This window comes from Myxocyprinus asiaticus, chromosome 9, assembly GCF_019703515.2.
Source record: "Myxocyprinus asiaticus isolate MX2 ecotype Aquarium Trade chromosome 9, UBuf_Myxa_2, whole genome shotgun sequence".
Classification (NCBI taxonomy): domain Eukaryota; kingdom Metazoa; phylum Chordata; class Actinopteri; order Cypriniformes; family Catostomidae; genus Myxocyprinus; species Myxocyprinus asiaticus.
In genome coordinates, this window is record NC_059352.1 from 2,128,284 (window position 1) to 2,152,164 (window position 23,881).

Below are 23,881 nucleotides of genomic sequence, written 5' to 3' on the forward strand. Positions count from 1 at the left end.
GCAATCGTTTCACTCATTGCGAGGTAAATACGGAGCGTTTAGGGAAGGTTGGAGCCACAGACTGCAGCTGGAACGGCAGACATTATGGATTATAAAGATTTAATAAGGGAATAAATTTAATTAGCAACAAAACAGGAACTGAATTTGATATGTTTAAATATGTGTGTCCGGAGAAAATTTGTATTGCTCAGATGTTGCTCTTTCATAGCTCAGAAGAATTCATGAAGTTCTTAAGTTTCAGATATTTCTCATAAATTATATTATATTATATATTATTACTAATAATAGACAGCAATGAGTCAGTAGAGTGCAACAGTCTGGTTTCGAAAGTAAAAACCCCATTCATTTTCTCCATAGGCAAATTAATTTTTAACGATAACCTTTAAACCTTTAAAGACAGACCTGCCGTGAGCTCAGTTGTTGTTAATTGATGGTATATGCTTCTGTTAAAGCCATCGGTCTGCATAATTTTTCCAAAATCATGTTTAATAGCCAAATTCCTAGTAAAGAAATACACTACCCATGATCCTGAACAATCAGAGAATTGCGGCCAACAAAGTGCGCCAAAAGAGCTCTGCAGCACTCGCCAAACACTCTCAAATTATAGTATATATTTATTTCTGGATAAATATGCATATTTCGGATTATTTTGCAATAAACTTAAAATCTATTGTTTTTATACTTGTAACCAACAAGTTTGAATGAATAGTTTTATATTTTTCCATTGTTTTTAATTCGATTACGTCATTCGCATTGCGTTCCTCATTAAAGACGTACCTATTTTCATGTTTCAAATCAAATTTTGTTATGTTGTGATTTACGTCAGAGCTGGTTGCTTTGTGTTCACGTCTAAAAGCTCTTTTATGAAGGATTTTAAGAAATCCAGATGGAAAAATTAATGGAACCAAGACGGCTGAAAAAGTGGCCAGGCAATGTTGCCCTCTAACACTGTTAGGAATGGTAGAATGAAGCTAGATATATTGCCTGAGGACAATGAGCCCTGGGCCTTTAAACGCATGGCTAGTAAATTGACTCTGTGTGTGTGTGTGTGTGTGTGTGTGTGTGTGTGTTTGATTTGTAATCGCTTAGTAGCCCTAATTGGCTGCAGATTTGGGGCAGGGAAGCCTAGCTTGAATATTACTGCATTCTGTTTGAGAATAACTCCAATTTTGATCACTTTTTAGCTCACAATACAATCATTTTCTTCAATGAGTAGCTCTGTGTTTATCATGTTGCATTTAAACTGAGAAAATCTCAGCCAAATATGAATCTACTGGGCTTCTAGTTACCCTTACTCTCTTCCAATCAAACGCTGTGCTAGTTACTGTCATAACTGTACGCAGCATGTTTGCAATTATTTCAAACCGCAGGAACTTGCTACTTGAAAACACCTTTGGCAGCCATTGTATTTTGCAGTTTCTTCTGAAGCTCTGACCCATGGTGAAAACAAGATAAACTGTTTGTTTTTCTAGACGTGGTTACAGCGGAGGGTAAACTTCATATTAAAAGTGCCAGTTGAAAATGGCATTGCTGCAGCTCGCAGCTGGTCTCAACCGGGTCCTTTTCGGCAGACAGCTTTTGGCAGGCTGTTGCTAAACACTTCGAAATCTCTTAACAGTTTTATAATTGCGTTTTTAAAGACAGCTAATCAGCAAAGCCAGACGTCGCTTCAGTTTGGACCAACCAGATGTGTTTTGGTTTGTTGCAATGAAGTTTCTTTAAAAATATTTACTTAATTATTATTTTTTTTAATGCTACTAATTTATTCGCCTGCTGTCAATTGAGATTAGGAAATGGAGGGGGGGCGTAAGGCACAACACAAATTGACAGATTATTGAACGACTCCTATTTTAGGGATATTTTTGCCTGATTAAGCTCTCATGTAGTGTAAAAAAATCGTTGCACATTTTGCAGGTTGTTTGATAGTCTGGAATGTTCCCAACTGGCTGCGTGCCAAAGCGCATGATTCCATTTCATGCGCTGAACCGCAGCGTGTGGAGTTTATTTTTTAAATATACCTCCAGGGCTAAAGTGCACTTGAATATTTGTATTGCTCCATTCCAGGTACGAGTTTTTTTAAATGAGTTTTGTGACGGGCTCACCTCCTCCCTCCTCTTGACATTTCAAAGGTACGGGCTGTTCGGCACTGTAAGCCGGGTCTTACTGTAATCTTTCTTCTCTCTTTTTTTTATCCGTGCTATTGATGTTGTGGTTGGGTTATAAACCCTTAATGAGGCTCTGCCTTTCCCAGTGCCAGACTTTTGCTGGAAACTATGAAGCAAGCTTGCAGAAAAAAAATAAAAAAAATAAAAAAATAAATAATAATAATAATACTAATAATAATAATAATTATATATATATATATATATATATATATATATATATATATATATATTTTTTTTTTTTTTTTTTTTTAGTAATGCTTTAAACCAGTGTTTCCTACAGTAGTGGCTTTCAGCTGGTTTTGCTTTCCGGAACCAGATTTTACATTGGACATCAAGTGGTGACCCATCAACAAAATCATTTATACTACAAAAGTAAACAAAAATTTAAATGTATTAATATTACAGTGAACTGCACATGCCCAACAATATGTTAAATTATTAACATGACATAAGCTTAATGGGAAAAGTGAAAATTTTGGTATCTAAATAACTACGTTTCCATCCAAGGATTTTTTTTTGCGAAAATAGTGTTAGCGCATCAATATAAATCTTCAAACTTGGTCCTACTCTCGTGGAGGTTGATTGGCTGGTTGTCCGATTGGTTGAATGTGGAGCGTAGAAATGCAGATTTAATAAAATCAAACAAATTGTTTATTGGGGAAATGAATCATTGATTTGCTGCACATTTTTAAATGTACAACTCTGAACTTTGGTTTTAGAAGGTATAAAGTCTTTCCAAAACAGAGGGCTTGAGTCCAAGTCAAGTCGCAAGTCATTGTTGTCAAAGTCTGAGTCGAGTCGCAAGTCATCAAATTTGTGACTCGAGTCCAAGTCAAGTCCAAGTCAACAACACTGTCTGAAGTGAATGTTGACCATAAAAAAACACGCTTCTTTTTTATTGTATTGCAATAAGACACAAGTTTTCGGAACAAAAAAATAAAAAAATACAATTCAGCTCTGAAGGGAATAAAAAAGTGCCAAAATAATTAATATACAGATAAAAACAGACATAAGAAAAAAGAGATATGGAGGAAGTAATTAACTTAAATGAAATAAATCATAACAAGAGTACAGAGACAGATAAATAAAGTCATAAATAGCACAGCTATATGGGGTGATATTATAGGCTACCAAAAGTTATATTAAGACACCGAAATTCGGGCCTGGGTAGCTCATTTGTAAAATACGCTGGCTACCACCCCTGGAGTTCGCTAGCTCGCTAGTTCAAATCCCAGGGCGTGCTGAGTGACTCCAGCCAGGTCTCCTAAGCAACCAAATTGGCCCGGTTGCTAGGGAGGGTAGAGTCACATGGGGTAAACTCCTCATGATCGCTATAATGTGGTTTGCTCTCGGTGGGGCGCGTGGTGAGTTGAGCGTGGTTGCTGCAGTGGATGGTGTGAAGCCTCCAAATGCGCTATGTCTCCGTGGCAACACGCTCAACAAGCCACGTGATAAGATGCGCGGGTTGATGGTCTCAGACGCGGAGGCAACTGTGATTCGTCCTCCGCCACCCGGACTGAGGCGAATCACTATGCGACCACGAGGACTTAAAAGCACATTGGGAATTGGGCATTACAGTTGCTATTATGTGAAATTAAAATGACAGTAAGCTGGCCAATTTGAATAAATTACATCAGTACTCTCTCTCTCTCTCCATTTTACACAAATGTGAGGACATCGGGGCCAGGCACGGACTGGCCATTGGGAAAACCGGGACATTTCCCGGTGGGCCAGCCTTGAAATGGGGCCGCATGGGCCTCCACGTTATGCAGAACGCGCCACAAAGCGGCGCAGCGATATGCAGAAGGGGGCAGCGATATGCAGAAATGACGTCATGAGAATGATGTCATGACGCACACCATTTCATCAGTAAAAGGCCATTTGAATGGAAATGAACAAGAGACAGCAAATTTCGCAAACATTTTTTTACACAGTTTTACTTTGTCGATAACAAAACACAAATGTGCAAAGTGTGGATGGAAACTAGATGAATGTCTCTTTGATTTCAGTGGTTAGCACAAAACTAACTGTGGTTGGCACAAACCTTGTTTATCCTCATGGGAAATGAATCTGTATTTAATTTAGTCTTTTTATTTACCTTGTGTAGTGAAGTAGCGTTTGACTGAATGCCCAGCCTTTGACGTTAACGTCAAAACAAATGGGATAAATCGTCAAAAAGATAAAAACGATTTATTAGCAATTCTATTGTGCTACCCTAACTACATGCAATTAAATGGTTAAATGGTACATAGTATATTGCATTTACAGTTTTTTCTGCATTTCTATTGTTCCCCCCTGCTGTTCGCAACTCTGTCGGAATAGACCTGCGAATCGTTTTTGGTTCGCGACACACCAGCTGAAAACTGCCATCCCACAGAATTCTGTTTTTGTAGCGAGGGATTCGAGGGTAGTTCATTAGAATGATTAAAACCAATAACTCATGATTCATTTTGACTGATTCATTAAAAGAACCAGCTCATAAGAGTCATTCGTTTGTAAATCTGAAGACATATGTTCATTTTTGCGTGCAGACGCAAAGGCAATGCAATGGTCAACATTTCGTTTATTTATTGTTTCGTATTACTTGGCTGTACGTAGTATTTTTATCTCATCACACTGAAATCAAACCCAAAACTAACAACCCTCTTTGGTCCACGTTACAGCAAAATGTTGAGACTTTTGAGTTGAACGATTCATGACGTACGCCTGATTATTTTGTCAGAACGAGGGGCCCATTGCAACTCTCTGGGGTTATATCATTGCATTAGCAAAACGACTCATCTTAACATGGGAAAATTGAATGACAGACCTGTGAAAATAAACACGGACCCTTTTTTGAGTCACGGAGAGGCCCCCGCGTTCCATGAATGAATGGAAAGAGCCATCTCAGGGAAAAACTGATGCCTTGTTCTAAAAACAAGAACACTACGGCTGTATCTGTGTTTTCAGATCGACCTCAGGAATTTTAAAAGCAAAGAGCTGCCCACTCGCAACATTTATAAATACATTTGCCACTAATAAGGTTTTTCTTTGACAAAGTTTCTCCGTCATTTACTGGTAAATGAAAGTCCTGCTATGGGATTGTGTCATTAAATCAGTATTTGAGTTGCGCGGTTTACCGGTACTAACGAAGTATCGCGAAACCAAACAAATTAAAACGGTACAATATCATATTGTTGCTAATTTCGGTACCATATTACCGTATGCTGTCATTAGCAAAATGATATGAGATGTGACAAATTTGAGATGAAATCAATGACAATTTGAAAATAAAATAAAAAACCTCTGGATATGGCTGAGTGTGATGATTAAACAGCAGAAGGATGTAATTTAATTAAATAAAATATAGTCACATGTGCTGCACGCTAAAGAAAGAACAAGAGGTGCCGATCTGCACTGTCATATGATTCCCACACACACACACACACACACGCATGCTCACACACACACACAAACTCAACACACACTACTGGTGCTTAATTTTCATGCAGTGTGTTTATAGTATAAACGGCTGTTAACACTTAAGTGAACTCCTCCAGTGCAGCTCGGGGATTTCAGCTCGAGAGTCACAACGGGATTATCCCAGCATTAACTGAAAGCTTGGTATAACTAATCCATCAAAAACAGGAAGAACTCAAAGTTCTGTCAAAATAAAAGTCCCGCTAACATGAACGATCTATTCAAATGGATGGTTGAAATTAAAGACAGAACAACATAACTACTATATAAAAAGTTAATATTCAAAAAGTAGCAATAATACTCATAATGACAATTATGTAATATTAAATGGTTGCATTATTATTATTATTATTATTATCTGTAAGCAATATCAGGAATGCAAGCAGCCTTGTGCCACAGGTAATCAGATTTTTTTTCATTAATGTTTTCAATAATACTGTGAAGCTCTGTTGTGCATCATTTTATTTGACCAAAAATAAAATTGCAATGTTTTGAAAAAAAAATAAATAAATAAATAAAAAATAATATATATATATATATATATATATAAAATCTGAGGCTTTTTATTTGTTGATTATAGTATTGATTTAGTATTGATACCGATGTACTAGGGCTGGTATCGTACCAAAGCCAAAATTTGGGTATCGGAGCAACCCTAATCAGTATTAACCCTGTAAAGCCTGACATATGAAAGAATTGTCAAAAAATACAAATTTTTGACATTAAACTGTTTTTAGTACCATTAGACAAACTATAAAAAGAAATCATAAAAAAAAAATCATGTTTTTTTTATTATTTTTTTTTATGTATCATATTTGAAGGTCAATATCCTCCAGCAATTCATTTCTGTGTAGGACATTTGTTATGTAAGTTTTAAATCTTGTAAAGTGGTAAATCTTGGGGTATTATCAGAGGACTCTCTGGGCTTTTCAGAGATACCAAATGTTTGAGAGTTTGGCCATGACAACTTCCTCTCCTTAGTCTATAAATATGGACTGAAATGTATCACAGTTCAATTCAGCACATCAAATACAATATGAATCAAATATACTTTTTTAAATAAACATGTAACATGTTTTTTATGCACCAAACACTATATTGACATTTAAATAAGGGAAATTGTAAAACTTATTTCACTGGGTCTCATGAACTTATGGTAAGATGACATCATAATAGCTTTTAATGTAAAATAATGAGATCTTTATAATGACAGAGCAGGCCGCATATATGAAAATACACTGACATATTAGTTCACACTTTAAATATATCTTATAACATGTATATGTCAGAATTTTCAAAGCTCTGTGATGTTTTTGGTGGTGTGCATGAATGTAATGTAATGATGATTGAGAGATATTCCTCAAAAGTCTGTTGTATCATATTTGATATGTGGATTTCAAAGGGGTTTTTTCAATAAAATAATATACAAACTTTTAATCAAGCACAAGTTGCTTATATTCAGTAAATACTCATTTTAAAATATCAGTTACAATATAATCATTACTGTCACATTTACTTTATTAAAATTAAGCTGTCATTTATCCCAACATAAGAGTCACTTCTCGCGCAAGTCCACTGCAATTTTAAATAGATCGATATAAACATTGAAACCACTTTTTTCACAAATAACCACTAGATGGTGCCATAAACCTGTGAAACTTACATACCATACGTTGTTTGGCTCGTCAGCTTGAACAGAGCCATCAAACATTGTGGATCATATTTGATACACACTGCGTTATAGGGGTAAATGCATTTTAGAAGCGGTTCTTCGCAAAGGTTCAGGCAGTTCCAGTTCCAACAATAATCAGACGTTTCGTAAAGATAAAGTTACATACATACACTTTACAGTACGTATAAATACTAATGAGATCACCATGTCAATGCAGTATAGTATTAAAAGTATTAAGACTTTATAATGACCTGCATTTAAATATGCACAAAAATAATCACCAGTTAACCTCAAGTAAGGTGGTTTATGGTATCTAAATCTATGTTTTGTTTTGTTTTTCACGTTTCTACATATGATTTAATTTCATGTCATCACAGCCTCCAATTATTCGACCAGACTCGCAGCAATGGTGAGAATTTGCATCCTTAAACAGACACAAAGCGCAACCTGCTGCAGTTGTACTTTTAGAAAAAGGGTCACGTGCACTGCGGGGAAAAATTAAAAACGAGGAGAGAGAGAAAATTATTAAAGAAACAATATACATCTGCAAATGTAGCAGTGCAGTCTATTTTCTTCACTCTCGCCACAGTAATAGCTTTCTAGTGTACTTGTCCTGTCAAATCAATTAGTGCTTTCAAACCCATTTCAGCCAAAATTCACTCTCAGCACACACAGTCACGCTGCGTTCAGTCTAGGGGAATAAAATGGACGGGAAAATCCATGTTTGATGCAAAATATCTAGACTGTAATTCTAGGTTACCAGAATTTTCAGAGCAAAAAGTAAAAAAGCCCTAGTCAGACGGCAATTATTTTACATGGGGACGTGAGGTAATTCCAGCATTTACAGGGGCTAGTCAGTGATTTTACTGCCGTCTGAAATCGAAATGTCTGTGTTTTTCTCCCACCTCCCACGAGAAAATTCCCAGCCACATTACCTACTGTTTTCTGACAAACACCAAGGTCATGTGGTAATTTAATTACAGTCCAAATCCACATCTCTGAGTTTATAATCCAAAAGCCGCATGGTAACAGCACTGGCAGTAATAGACAGTTGTGAAAGTTGGAGGATTGTGTAACAGAAATTTTTGAAATAATTAATAATAATAAAATTACAGTAGCAATGTAATAAAATTGTAATATATCACATTTTAATATAGAAATGTTTACTAAATACATTTATACATATGGCTTGATGACTACTCGTTTATACAGGTCAAGTAGTCCCAGAAAATTTGCCGGGTTAATGTCTATCTTATTTAAAAGGTTGAATTCCCACCATGTTAGATAAAACATAAGAAAACCATTTTGAGAAACAATTGCCATCCGAATAGGGCTTTTGACTGTAGTATGAACACAAATTTGGTTGACATAGATACAGTATTGTTATTAGCCCTATTCGGACGGCAATTGTTTCTCAGGGTGACGTCTGTAAAAGTACATTTTCATGGCTCCTCTATGATAAAACTCATGTGTTCGGATGACAATTAAATCACGGGGGACGAGCGATACTTTTTGTCGATCACATGATTGCAGCTGCGCTTGTTATATGGAAAAAATCATCACTCCACAAACTGTGTCCTCTGTATTTGCGTTTAAATATGTTTGGAATTATGCTATTTGAAATGCGCATTTGAAATGCCCAATTCCCAATGCGCTCTAAGTCCTCGTGGTGGCGTAGTGATTCGCCTCAATCCGGGTGGCGGAGGACGAATCTCAGTTGCCTCCGCGTCTGAGACCGTCAACCCGCGCATCTTATCACGTGGTTTGTTGAGCGCGTCACCACGGAGACATAGCACGTGTGGAGGCTTCACGCCACCCACCGCGGCATCCGCACTCAACTTACCATGCGCCCCACCGAGAACGAACCACATTATAGTGACCACGAGGAGGTTACCCCATGTGACTCTACCCTCCCTAGCAACCGGGCCAATTTGGTTGCTTAGGAGACCTGGCTGGAGTCACTCAGCAAAAATAAAAATGTTAAAGCATGAGGGAACCGCATACGGAGCAGTCCAAAATTCTTGTGAAGAGCAATTAAACGAATCAAGAAACTGTAAGGACAAGACTGTTTATCAACGCATCCAAATAAATCTGTCAATTGGGGTACGTATGTTTCGGAACCCGCATCAATTATCTGTCAATGTTTAAAAAGTGGAGGTGGAAATTCAACCTTTTAAATAAGATAGACATTAAAGCGGCAACTTTTCTGGGACTACTCGACACGAATAAACGAGTAGTCATCAAGACCTATGTATAAATGTATTTAGTAAACATTTCTACATTACAATGTGATATATTACACTTTTATTACATTGCTGCCATAATAGCGGACCATTTCAAAAGTTTACGTGATCTGGTTCTTGTTTTTCTTTCCGTTCTACTTAAGAGTTTCCACTCACTGTGGTGGAGTGGCGATGTAATTTTATTATTGTGAATTATTTCAAAAATTTCTGTTACACAATCCTCCATCTTTCACAACTGTCCATTACCGCCAGATCTGTTACCACTCACAGCGCAACCGTACGGCACTTAGCAGTGGTCAAAAAGGATTTCAAAAACGGATTATAAACTCAGAGATGTGGATTCGGACGGCAATTAAATTACCACATGACCTTGGTGTTTGTCAAAAAACAGTAGTTAATTTGGCCGGAAATTTTCTTGTGGGAGGTGGGAGAAAAACACAGACATTTCAGATTCGGACAGCAATAAAATCACTGACTACCCCCTGTAAATGATGGAATTACCCCATGTCCCCATGTAAAATAATTGCTGTCCGAATAGGGCTATTGTTAAGGTTATATTTTGTTGATCACTTTAAGGGTGCTGTCACACTAGAGCTTTTAATGTAGACCAAAACGTGTATGTGAATTACTAGGAAATGTAAGTGGTGTTTGTCTATGCAAAAGTGATGCTAGGTGCTGTTATGTGGTATCTTAGGTTTTTTGGGTTTTTTGGGTGGTTGCTAGGGTGTTAATTGCTGGTTGATAGGGTGTTGTTGGTGATTACTAGGGCATTGCCATTCTGTGTTTTCTAGGGTGTTGTGGGTGATTACTAAGGTACTGTTACCGTATGTGGTATCTACGTTTTTTTGGGTGGTTGCCAGGGTGTTTATTGCTGGTTGATAGGGTGTTGTGGGTGATTACTAGGACGTTGCTATGCTGTGTTTTCTGGCTGGATGCTAGGGTGTTGTGGGTGATTATTAGGGCATTGCTTGTTGTGCCTAAAGTTTTCTGGATGCTTGTTAGGGCATTTAATGTTATTTGCTAGGGTGCTTTGGGTTATTACTAGGGCATTGCTATGCGCTGCTTAACATTTTCTGGATGGTTGCTAGGGCATTTAATGTTATTTGCCAGGGTGTTGTGGGTGATTACTAGGGCACTGCTATTTGGTACCAAAAGTTTTCTGGATGGTTGCTTGGGAGTTTATTGCTGGTTGCTAGGGTGTTGTGGGTTAATACTAGGACGTTGCTATGCTGTGTTTTCTGGGTGGTTGCTAAGGCATTTATTGGTGGTTGCTAGGGTGTTGTGGGTGATTAATGCTGCTATGCTGTACCTAAGCTTTTATTGGTGGTTGACAGGGTGTTGTGGGTGATTACTTGGGCACTGCTATATAGTGCCTACATTTTTATTGTTGGTTGCTAGGGAATTTGTTAGTGGTTGTTTGGGTGTTGTGGGTGATTACTAGGGTGTTGCTATGCGGTGCCAAAGGTTTTCTGGGTGGTTGCTAGGGCATTTATTGGTGGTTGCTAGGGTGTTGTGGGTGATTAGTAGGGCGTTGCTATGTGGTGCATAAGGATTTTTGAGTGGATGCTAGGACGTATATTGCTGGTTGCTAGGGTGTTGTAGGGTAATACTAGGGTGCTGCTATGTTGTGTTTTCTGGGTAGTTGTTAGGGCATTTATTGGTGGTTGCCAGGGTGTTGTGGGTGATTACTAGGGTGTTGCTATTCAGCGCCTGATGTTTTTTGGGTGGTTGCTTAGATTTTTATTGGTGGTTGCTAGGGCGTTGTGGGTGGTTGCTAGGTGGTTTCTTACTTTCCCAAGTCAAAAGAGTTCACCCACATCTTTTAATCATTATAATATTTGTATCTGTCATTTGTAACTTTTGTGTTATTTTTTGCATTAACAGGTGCCTTATTCTCACGGTCTTGGATGAGACCACTTTCATTATACTTCTAATCTTTTACTTTTAAATTACTTACCATAACTCTAAGTATACTATGAGCTATAGTAATGGTGATGCTTAATTTAGCAAACACCACTAATTATTAATAATATACTAATGTTTATCTTGTACTGTATGTACAATATATGAAATGTTATATGATGTTGATCAATTTAAATGTATGCAAAAGGTGGAACACATGCAAACACAGCCAGTGTTTGCGTACAGTAGAGACAAACATTCAAATTTAATGTCTGTCAGTGATTCCCACAGCAACCAGTGTTAAGTATATACTTGGGTATTGTGTATACAACATACACAGCACATACTGTATAACTCGTCCCCAAGTGTTTTACAGATAGGACTGATTTGTAGTGCATTAAAAAAAAATGTTATGGTGTTGCTTTTTCCGTTTTTGTATGTGAAATACATCCTGGGTTTGAATCCAGCACTCATCTGGAATACCTTGGTAAATCAGACATCAAAAGCGACTCAAAGCTGCCATCTTTCACCCGGAGAACCACGCTCAGAGTTATTCATAAATGGATGAGAGACAGAAAGAAAGACAAATAAGAAAGAAAGACAGACCAACTGAGGGAGTACAGTGAATGTATGCCAGCGCCCGGAGGGCTTGTGTGGGGCTGAGCTTTCATGTACCGCAAACGTCGAATGACAAACGCACACAAAGAACTCACAGTACAGTCTCGACTTCTGCATCATATTGGGTTACAAGACACATGAGAACCAATGATGACTGGTGACATGTCTTGATATTTTTAAAGCGAACAATGCACTGAAATGTCTTTAAAATAGTGCACGAGTCATGTGGGCTACTCTTATGGCTCTTTTTTATGTTGCATTTTATGTCCTTTCTAGAGATTGTCAGACTGTATATTCTTTGAAGCATCTTATTTTGTGCATTGTGAATTTTCAATTTTGGGTAAACTATTCCAGTAAGGTGGTAAAGTTGTTTGTTGTACGATTTGGGTGCAGAAAGCAGTGAAAAAGAGTCAAATAACTACAGAGGAATGGAGACAGTGGCATGAATGTGAGAATTGACAGATGGAGAGAGATAAGGACATACAAAATACATTGGGGGGGGGGGGGGGGGGGCAGACACAGACAGTGATGAGGACAGAGCTCAAGAACACATCGAGAGAATGTGGGATTAGAAGCATAACAGCTGGTGCATAAAACCTGACTACAAAACCCTTCAACAAGCCACTGCAGCCATCATCAGATCACTTCTCCAGTAAATCACACTCCAACTCCACTCGCACTCGCAGATTACTCCTTGAACCTTCATTTACATACAATATCTTAGCTTATACATCATAACGACGGTCTTTATGTGTCATTTATGGTCAGAAATTAAAGCTGCTCAGTGGTTGGCACAAACAGAAAGTGCATTAAAGAAACAACATGCCATTATATGGGCAGCACCCTTTTCATGATTAGTACTAGAACACGGTTATGTAATAGCTGGTATTTGTGTTGCTATTGTCACTGATGAAAATAGAGTTATTAAAGTAAAGGTACAGTATTAATGTTCTTTAAAGTACATTTCACATTTTCTGAAGATAATATGAATGGTGCTTGCCCATGCAAAACTCGGCTTCTGGCTTGTTTGCACGTTGCTATGGAGTTGCTAGGGTGTTCTTAAAGGTTGTTTGCATGTTGCAATGCAGTTGCAAGGGTGTTATAAGTGATCGTTTGCACATTGTTGTGATGTAGATGCTAGAATGAGTGGTAGTTTGAACATTGTTATGTAGTTGTTAAGGTGTTCTGATGGTTGTTTGCAAGTTCCTATGCAGTTGCTAGAGTGTTATGAGTGATTGCATGTTGCTGTGCAGTTGCTAGGGTGTTGAGTGGCTGTTTGCATGTTTTTGTTATGTATTGGCTAAGGTGTTTTGAGTGGATGTTATGCAGTTGCTAAGGAGTTCTTAGTGGTTGTTTGCATGTCGTTATGCTGTTGCTAAGGTGTTCGAGCAGTTGTTTGCATGTTGCTATGAAGTTGCTAGGATGTTATGAGTGATTGTTTGCATGTTGCTGTGCAGTTGCTAGGGTGCTGAGTGGTTGTTTGCACATTGTTGTTATGTAGTTGCTAGTGTGCTTTAAGCGGTTGTTTCCACATTGCTATGCAGTTGCTAAGGGGTTCTTAGTGGTTGTTTGCATATTGTTATGCTGTTGCTAAGGTGTTCGAGTGGCTGTTTGCATGTTACTATGTAGTTCTTAGAGTGTTCTGAGTGGTTGTTTATACGTTGTTATGCAGTTGCTATGGTTTTCTGAGAGGTTGTTTACACGTTGTTATGCAGATGCTAGCATGTTTTGAGTGGCTATGTGTACATTGCTATGTAGTTGCTAAGGTGTTCTGAGTGGTTGTTTGCACGTTGCAATGCAGTTGCTAGAACTCTCGATTTTTGTAAGGGTTGCTACGCTGTTGCTAAGGTGTTCGGAGTGGTTGTTAGGTCATTGCTTTATGGTTACTAGTGTTTATGGGTGGTTGCTGACTGGCCCAAGTCAAAAGAGTCCAACCTCACGTCTCTGTGATATTCTGGTCTCAATATGACTCACGCCTCTTCAATGCAAATATATGGGATGTTTTTGGCTGTTTTATCATCTCAAGCTGAAAATCATAAGTCTGATTGCTTAGGAAAGTAACAGCACACCTCTCCTCAACAAGACATTTTGAGGTATCATTCATGTCTGTAGAACAAACCGTGCTAAGAGTAATGCCACAAACATGGCTAATTAGCAAAACCCACTATGCAGACAACCCTTGTTCTTTTAAAGTTAGCTACGTAGACAGGAGGGAGAGAGGTTTGCATAAAACCTGTCTAAATATGGTTGGCCTGCAACAAGACATTTACGAGGCTGAGTGAGAGTACAGTGTATAGGGTAGACACTGGTGGTTAAAATTAGTTTTATGAGACCTTCGACCTCTGCACTATTTTTTACTCTCACGTTTTTTTTTCTCTCCAAATTTAGATTTAATTAAGATGTACAACTGCTGCCAACTGTACTAGTGCACTGCTAAGGGTGCAGTATACACTGTGTACCACCTACATTTGTTTTTATATTATGTGAAACAGTACACATTATGCAGTTATAAACAGCAGTACATTCACTCAGAATGTGTCCGTCTTTTTCAGTGTAAGCATGCGCTAGACAGTCGTCTAACTGTCCACATTAATACGTTTTCGTTTGAAAACGCATATTTTTCTCTATGTTTTGGCCTTTCATCCACACTGAGATGGCATATTTTACAGCGTTTTTCGAAAACACTCTCCCAAGTGGATAAATTTGAAAATGCTGTATTCGTGTTGTAGTGTGGACGGGGAAGACGGAGATATCTGAAAACGATGACGTATGTTTTGTCATGTGACACAGTCATGTGATCTATTCAACCCAAAACAATCAAGATAGCGGCCCACATTGTAGCGGCGTTATTGTGCCTGTTATTCACTTTGAGCATTATTAAAGATAAATGTTATGTAATGGGATTTAAGCATTTTCGTACGTTTTAGTGTGGACAAGCAATTTTTGGAAAACGCTTGAAAACGGCAATGTGGATGGTGAGCGTTTCGAAAATGAAAACGCTGTTTTCAAATGTATCCGGATTAGTGTCTCGTGCAGTAACGATTCATGACACTGTGTCAATTTAAAATACATTTCAACCTTTAAAACGCATCTCGATACACGTGTGTTATGTTTTAATCATTCCACTGCACCCGTTTTAGTCCAACAGTGTACAGTTAGTCATCATCAGTGCTCGGGACACTTCCAAAATCTGAATGCTCAATTTAATCTTAAATTCAACAGCCTTAGAGCTCCATACTGAAAATACTCTGACTGTGTTTCCTGCTGCACTATTTAGCTCAATCGTTGCCACTCTACTGAATATACAGCACGAAACACAGCGTGACCCTTGTAGTCCAATTTCCGAACAAATTACTCTTATTAGTCTATTATTACTCTTATTAGAACTATTACCGTGTTATGTAATGTTGTGCAGTGCAGTTACTGACTTGTAACTGCACTCTACTGTTTATATGACATTGTGTGGTTAAAGATATATATAGGCCTTCACATTACGAGTTTTGTTGTGATCAGTGGAATTATATAAATATACATATTAGGGCTGTCGATTTAATGCATTAATTCAGTGCGATTAAATATAAAAAATTACGTGTTAATTGTGTAAAAATTAACACAATTAATCATATCCCCAGACCATAATACGGAAGATTGCTGAGCAATTCAAGTTTGAAGTACCATGTGTTTTCTCCAGGGGGCAGTAAGCAAAACTCCAGCTGTATAGACAACGTGCAGCTTATACAGAGAACAAACCAACCCTTCAGCAGACAACACAACATGAGGACGCGTTCTTGCATTCAAACACAGCTTGGAGCCCAAATCTGAATTTAGGGATCTCAAGACGTGTTTTTCTAAGTATTAAACTACATTTAACTTGATACAGAGACTTAAAAACAGAATGTTTATGACGCGACGCAACCAAAGTGAGACGCACCAAAAGTGTCCGTCTACATTGACGCGTCCTTAAACAAGACCTCATAATAAATCTTGACTGATTGATGAATTCAGTTGCAGAGTGGATTGCTGTGAACTGTAGGCCGATGAATGGACTATGTTCAATAATATGCAAATAAACAATTTATTGGATTCTAAAGCCACTTTTTGTATTGTCTTATCAATGCTTAACAAAGCTTAAGCATTTTAATTATCTGAATATTATTTTTTTTTATAAATATTCATGAATAAAAAAATAAAAAAATAAATAAATATATATATATATATACAATTATTTAAATATAACTATTTATAATTATTTAATTGTTATATTTTGAATTATTTTTATTTGAGGGGCTTTCTCAGCAAATATTTCTATATGCGATTAATTCGGTTAATTATTTAGCACACCATATAATTAATTAGATTAGAATTTTTGTCAATTGACGGCTCTATATATATATATATATATATATATATATATATATATATATATATAGGCCTTCACATTACGAGTTTTGTTGTAATCAGTGGAATTACATAAATATACATATTAGGGCTGTCGATTTAACACGTTAATTCAGTGCGATTAAATATAAAAAATTACGTGTTAATTGTGTAAAAATTAACACAATCATGTGTGTATATATATATTTTTATTCCACTGATTAAATATTGGGGGGGGGGGGGGGGGGGGGGGGTCAGTGTATTTTTATTGTATACAGTCTTCTTATTTTGTGTATACTGTATATTGTATATTAAAAGGTGTATATTGTGTTGTGTAACAGATGTGTAAACTGTGTTATGTGTAAATCAGATATTTATTGTAATTGTCATACTGCTGTGTTGCTTGGAACTGCACCCAAGACTTTCACCCACTGTTGCACTTGTGTATATGGTTGAGTGACAATAAAGGGATTTGATATTTGGAACATTTCCACTATCTCCTGCAACAAGATAGGAGTTTGATTAGATTCAGTGTTTAGTTTACCCCTTGTAACTCTCATATCACACACAAAATAGGAGGTGGAAACCAGAATAAATGTTTATGTCAATGTTGATTGTAAACTGAGATTTGGGCCCCATTTCAAATGGCACACAACATAGCATTTGAGCACAGTTGTGTATATCCAGAGGCAATGTCATCATTCTGCAAATATATCTTGAGGCAAACACCAACAACAAGCATTTTGTTTGCTGTGAACTACGACTTCAAATCCTTCTTGTGCTACTGGGACTTTTCTGTGAATTTGCATTGCAGCTGTTACAGCTTCAAGCACTATACGCATAACAACGGCAACAGCCGCGCCAGTCAGAGTTGTTTTAGTAATCCTCTGTGATTAGAAACGATAATTCCAGCTAAATTGTTTAGTGAGTTTACACATTTTGTTTTATTAAGTAAATTAATTATACAGAAACCCAAAACAAGGCGCCACCTGATTTGATTGTTTTCGCCACCGCTTCGGCTGCTGCAAATTTGATTTATTTCACCGGTGGGAATCCGATTACATTCCTGGAGCAAACTAAAGCAAGATGCCAGCTAGTGCGAGCAGACAATGTCTTCATTTTAACCCACTTTGAAGTTTCAATGTTTTGAGTTTTCAGGCAGACCAGTCACAACAAAGTGACAACGCTACCTTTGCTAATCTACATGTCAATGAGATATTTTGGGGGTTCAGAACCTTGAAACTTCTACATTGCTTTTTATCCAAAGTTGATCTTTGTTCTATTCTTTGAATAAGTAAACAATTGTGAGTAGACGTCTTTAGACTAAACATCAGTAGACGACACAGATGGGTATACAATGTCATGCTTTTGATCAATAGACATCACACTTATATATATATAGGCTTTTAAATATTTGACTGGGATCTTGTTTAAATGAACAACACATGTTTTACAACAAATGACAAGAAACGTAGTTCTGTTGAGTCTCCACCAACCCCAGAATGCATTTCAAACGTCCTCTGTTACCTGATATGGAATGTGATATAGGGGTAGATACTATGGCTTGATTACACTCGCTTACACAATACACAATCTGTTCATCAGTCTGCACCCTTCAAATTGACCTGCAGTAACAGAAGACACATTCTGTGATGGCTTTATGTAATAAAAAGGACCATGGTGTTACCATTTTTTAAACAATGATATTGTACCGTAGTAGTATCATGTTTTCTAGGGGTGGATGTGCTGTGGTAATACCTAACTTTTGGACTTGTACATGGTATTATCATGTTTTTTTTTGGGGGGGGGGGTGTACCATGATAACACCTAGTTTTTGGATTAATACCATGGTACTATTATGTATTATGGGGATGCACCATGGTAATACCTAGTTTTTGGACTTGTACCATGGTATTACCATGTTTTTTTTTTGGTGATGTACCATGGTAATACCTTATATTTGGACTTCTGTCATAGTATTACTATGTATTATGGGGATGCACCATGGTAATACCTAGTTTTTGGACTTGTACCATGGTATTACCATGTTTTTTTTTTGGTGGTGTACCATGGTATTACCTTAATTTTTGGACTTCTGTCATAGTATTACTATGTATGATGGGGATGCACCATGGTAATATCTACTTTTTGGACTTGTACCATGGTATTACCATGTTTTTTGGTGATGTACCATGGTAATACCTTATATTTGGACTTCTGTCATAGTATTACTATGTATTATGGGGATGCACCATGGTAATATCTACTTTTTGGACTTGTACCATGGTATTACCATGTTTTTTTGGTGATGTACCATGGTAATACCTTATATTTGGACTTCTGTCATAGTATTACTATGTATATGGGGATGTACCATGGTATACCTAGTTTTTGGACTTGTACCATGGTATTACCATGTTTTTTTGGTGATGTACCATGGTAATACCTTATATTTGGACTTCTGTCATAGTATTACTATGTATTATGGGGATGCACCATGGTAATACCTAGTTTTTGGACTTGTACCATGGTATTACCATGTTTTTTTGTTGATGTACCATGGTAATATCTAGTTTTTGGACTTGTACCATGGTATTACCATGTTTTTTTTTGGTGATGTACCATGGTAATACCTAGTTTTTGGACTTGTACCATGGTATTACCATGTTTGTTTTGGTGATGCACCATGGTAATATCTAGTTTTTGGACTTGTACCATGGTATTACCATGTTTGTTTTGGTGATGCACCATGGTAATATCTAGTTTTTGGACTTGTACCATGGTATTACCATGTTTTTTTTTGGTGATGTACCATGGTAATACCTAGTTTTTGGACTTGTACCATGGTATTACCATGTTTGTTTTGGTGATGTACCATGGTAATACCTAGTTTTTGGACTTGTACCATGGTATTACCATGTTTGTTTTGGTGATGTACCATGGTAATATCTAGTTTTTGGACTTGTACCATGGTATTACCATGTTTGTTTTGGTGATGTACCATGGTAATAACTAGTTTTTGGACTTGTACCATGGTATTACCATGTTTGTTTTGGTGATGTACCATGGTAATATCTAGTTTTTGGACTTGTACCATGGTATTACCATGTTTGTTTTGGTGATGTACCATGGTAATAACTTATTTTTTGGACTTCTGTCATAGTATTACTATGTATTATGGGGATGCACCATGGTAATACATAGTTTTTGGACTTGTACCATGGTATTACCATGTTTTTTTTGGTGATGTACCATGGTAATACCTTATATTTGGACTTCTGTCATAGTATTACTATGTATTATGGGGATGCACCATGGTAATATCTAGTTTTTGGACTTGTACCATGCTACTACCATGTTTTTGGGGGATGTACCATAGTAATAACTTGTTTTTAGACTTATACCATGATATTACCATGTTTTTATAGCGATGTACTATGGTAATACCTTATTTCTGGACTTCTGTAATGGTAATACTGTGGGATTCTGTGAAGTACCTTGAAATATCATGCTAATACCATGGTGAAATTTCACTTTCATGGTTTTGAATGCCATTTCCTGTTGACCCGAAACAAGTCTGCCTGTGACTCTGTAATGAGAGACACATAAGTCATAAGTCTTTTATTGTCATTTGCACAGATCACACATGTGAACTGAACATTGAAAGTTGTGAGAAGACTCAAAGTACAAAAAGTACAAACAAGAACAACACAACAACAACACAACACGGAAATAACATTAGATCCAGAGAATTGGAATAAAATCCAATGTGATTATTTAAGCAGCAATCAAATCATGTTTTTCCTGTTTGCTGGTATAGATTTAACTGCATGTGTGTGTGTGTATGTGTGTGTGTGTGTGTGTGTGTGTGTTTAGGTCGCAGATTATGTGGAAAGAGAGTATTTGTGAATGTCTGCTTGTCTTTGTGTTTGTATTTGATTGTCTATATTTGTGCCTTTTCACACAACTACATGTACAGTAGTTATACTCCTTCGAAGCCCTCCAGATGTCTTGTACAGAGTTGTGTGTGTGTGTGTGTTGAAGAGCCTGAGTGACCCATTTAGGGGCTCGTCAACTCACACACACACACACACACACACACACACACACACACACACACACACACACACACAATGACCTCACTGTTCTACACTTATTGAGCTCACCAGGTGGCTTTCTTGCAAAAACACGTACAAATAATTACAGTAACACACACAAACACAGAAATACACACAAACAGATTAGCTCACAGACTTTAGATGATTGTGGTTTACTGATATATTTACAAGGACGATAAAAAGGCCCATAAGTATTTTTAAAAATATCAGAATTAGCCAAGACATTTTTCAGTTTGGCCAATTAAAGTCACAGATTGTAGTTTCCATGTATGCTGGACACTTACTGTTTTTTTTTCTCCACACTGTAACTTTTAGCGGTAGACCGATATATCGGTTTTACGATTAGTAGGTGCCAATAGTTCCTTTTTTGAACTATCGTTTATCAGGAAAATTCTATGGCGATAGTTAACCAATAGTTTTTTCATCATTTCATTATTTCAAAATAAGAGTCCCCGATATGTTCCAAATCTTAATTTTTTTCTGGTTATTATTGGGGTTTTGGTTGAACAATAAACTGCATCTGTGATTTTATTCATTTTGGACTCTTTGTCTTTGTCCACCATAGTAAAGAAAGAATATATATTTTTTGACATTATATAAATCTGTTATTTATTACTTAGTTATCGGTATCGGCAAACCACACTATCGGTTGACCTCTAATAACTTTAACTTACCCTTTAAAACAAATGTTTTTTTGTTTTTTTTAAGAATTTAATATGGTGGCATAATTTGTATACAAAATACATTTTTAAGATTTTAAGCATAAGCCTTGAGATCAAAATACTTTTAAGATAACAAGAAATTCTGTCAAATGTGTCCAGACTTTTGACTGATAGTGTAATTATTTATTTACATTTTTTTAGTGATTTTTAAAAGTAAATATTATGTAAAAAATTTCATTTCATTTTTTAGACATTTTCTGTACATGTCATTTACTATGCCGACCAATGGCAGATGTGTTTTCAGGTAACCTGTTTTGAAATGGTCATTATTTTTGGAATTCTGTTTGGCATGCTAGAGGTGCAGAAATTATGCATTGAATACATATGTATAAAAAATCATTTCATTTGTTGCAATTTCATGTGTATGTCATTTACTACCATCAGTCTGTGTGAATAGGCTATATCTGCCTTTGAAAAACCCATATCAGTCAACCACTTACACATGTGCATACACACAGACCCAAGGGACCTCGAACAGACACTAAAGATCTGACCTTCAGATCTTATAAAGCGGTTTTGAGTTTGAATGTGGCTCGTTGTCAAAAAGGAAGAGGAATCAAAACTTCTGCTTTGTGTTCAATGTCCTTCAGTGAAAAATAGATTTGACTCTCATTTCTCTAAACACGAACCGGCATACAGTGTTATTCATTATTAACTCACATTTCAAATCATCTTGTGTTTCTATTGACTTTCGCTGTTTGTGATTTGACCTGCACTGGAGAAACCGTCATCTGTCCGTGAACACAGACTGTAAGATGATATAAGAGAACAGACAGAGAATAAGAGATACAGTATTACTCATGTTAGAATAATGTAATCCACTCTAACACATGTCTTACAGAAATTACTGTGGGGTTACCATGGTAAAGTGATGGTATCAGATGGTCATAGCATGTTAGATGGTCCTGAATGAGTACCATATTTATTCCCCATCTTTTCTATATGGTACTTACTACATCAAATTATCATGGTATTATCATTGCTAGGTTTTTGACTGGCCCAGGTCAAAAGAGTCAACCCCAACTCTCTTTGATATGGCTCGGGTCCCTTCTTCAATGCAAGTCTATGGGTTTTTTTATTTTTTTTATCATCCACAATCTGAAAATCATAAGTCTGATCGCTTAGAAAAGTAAAATCCCACCTCTTCTCGACAAGATGCATGATTTGAGGTAGAGGTTGACCGATAGTGGATTTTGCAGATACCGATAACTAGGGTGGTGAAGAAAGGCCGATAACCGATTAACTGGCCGATAGTTTTTAAAATCGACTTATGGAATGTCAAAAAAATTTCTTATTATTTTCCTACTATGGTGGGCACAGAAAAAAAGAGTAAAAAAATGAATAAAATCCCATTTGTGGTTTATTGTTCAGCCAAACTCCCAATAATAACCAGAAAAAAATTAAGATTTGGTGCATAATGTGGAACTTTTAAGTATACATAAGCCCGAAAAACACCAGGGACTCTTATTTTGAAAAAACATCAGCAACTATCGGAATAGATTTTGCCGTTAACCAATAGTTCCCAAAAGCAACCATCGGCACCAGTTAATCAGTAAAACCGATATATCGGTCTACCTCTGATTTGAGGTATCATTTATGGCTGTAGCATAAACCGTGCATGACAAGTTTACGCTAAAGTCCGCCACGGCGTCCCTTGTGGCAACACTCAGAATCTTCATACTTGCATTTTAATATTAGCCTAACTGTGCATTATGACTCATTTCAGAAGTATTTGAGTTCACATATTTGCATTGAGTATGTTTCAGCCTATGAAAGTATTTACGTTTTTTACTAAATATTTCACTTTTATTTTGTGTCGTCTACTGAACCGTACAAATGCTCCAATACTTGAGGATAACCAGGGTGGTGAAGAAAGGCCGATAACCGATTATTTGACTGATAGTTTTTAAAATCGACTTATGGAATGTCAAAAAAAATTATTATTATTTTCTTACTATGGTGGGCACAGAAGAAGAGTAAAAAATGAATAAAATCCCATATGCGGTTATTGTTCAACCAAACTCCCAATAATAACCAGAAAAAAATTACGATTCGGTGCATAATGCGGAACTTTTAAGTATAAACAATCCCGAAAAACTTGAGGGACTCTTATTTTGAAAGTGCAAAATGATGAAAAAACTATCAGCAACTATCAGCATAGATTTCTGCCAATAACCGATAGTTCCAAAAAGCAACTATCAGCACCGATTAATCAGTAAAACTGATATATCGGTCTACCTCTGATTTGAGGTATCATTTATGGCTGTAGCGCAAATCGTGCATGACAGTAGTTGACCTGCTAAGTAGTTTACGCTAAAGTCTGCTACGGTGCCCCTTGTGGCAACACTGAGAATCTACATACTTGCATTTTAATATTAGCCTAATTGTGGGTTCCGACTCATTTCAGAAATATTTGCGTTCACTTATTTGCGTTGAGTATGTTTTGGGCTTTGAATGTACAGTATTTACTTTCACGGGTTTCTACGAAATGTTTCACTTTCATTTCGTGCCGTCTACTGAACCGTACAAACATTCCAATGCTTTAGGAAGCAGTGGCATGGTTTTCTCACCCGTGCAGTCTCAGACTGTATTATTCTCACTGGCC

General features: G+C 36.9%; 1 protein-coding gene across 5 annotated transcripts in view; it reads left to right on the forward strand.

Annotated features, from left to right (window-relative positions):
* LOC127446011 (thymocyte selection-associated high mobility group box protein TOX-like) overlaps nt 1–23,881 on the forward strand; it is a 177,966-nt gene that overhangs the window by 20,418 nt on the left and 133,667 nt on the right. The window lies entirely within an intron of this gene.